Consider the following 821-nt stretch of genomic DNA (forward strand, 5'->3'; position numbering starts at 1 on the left):
ATAGCTGTGGGTCAGGGAGAGCTGTGGGTGGGGTATAGCTGTGGGTCAGGAGCAGCTGTGGGGCTGGGAGAGCTGTGGGGTCAGGGTTAGCTGTGGGGTCAGGGCTAGCTGTGGGTCAGGGATAGCTGTGGGGCAGGGAGAGCTGTGGGGCAGGGATAGGTGTGGGTTGGGGATAGCTGTGGGTCGGGGATAGCCATGGGGCGGGGAAAGCTGTGGGGCAGGGAAAGCTGGGGTGCACGGATAGCCGTGGGTCACAGTTAGCTGTGGGGCTGGGGATAGCCGTGGGGCAGGGAGAGCCGTGGGGCTGGGATAACTGTGGGTCATGGTTAGCTGTGGGTCAGGGATAGCTGTGGGGCAGGGAGAGCTGTGGGGCAGGGATAATCGTGGGGCACAGATAGCTGTGTGTGAGGGATAGCTGTGGGGCAGGGGCAGCTGTGGGGCAGGGATAGCCGTGGGTGAGGGATACTTGTGGGGCAGGGACATCTGTGGGGCAGAGGATATCTGTGGGTCAGGGATAGCCATGGGGCAGGGTTAGCTGTGGGGTACAGATAGCTGCAGGTGAGGGACAGCCGTGGGGCTGGTGACAGCTGTGGGGCAGGGATAGCTGTGGGGCAGGGATAGCTGTGGGTCAGGGAGAGCTGGTGGGTGTGTATAGCTGTGGGTCAGGAGCAGCTGTGGGTCAGGAGCAGCTGTGGGGCAGGGATAGCCGCGGGTCAAGGAGAGCTGTGGGGCAAGGCTAGATGTGGGGCAGGGATAGCCGTGGGGCAGGAACATCCTCGGTTCTGGGGATATCTGCGGGGCTGGGTCTCTCCGTGGGGCGG

Source organism: Aptenodytes forsteri, unplaced genomic scaffold (genome assembly GCF_000699145.1).
Source record: "Aptenodytes forsteri isolate BGI_AS27 unplaced genomic scaffold, ASM69914v1 Scaffold2378, whole genome shotgun sequence".
Classification (NCBI taxonomy): Eukaryota; Metazoa; Chordata; class Aves; order Sphenisciformes; family Spheniscidae; genus Aptenodytes; species Aptenodytes forsteri.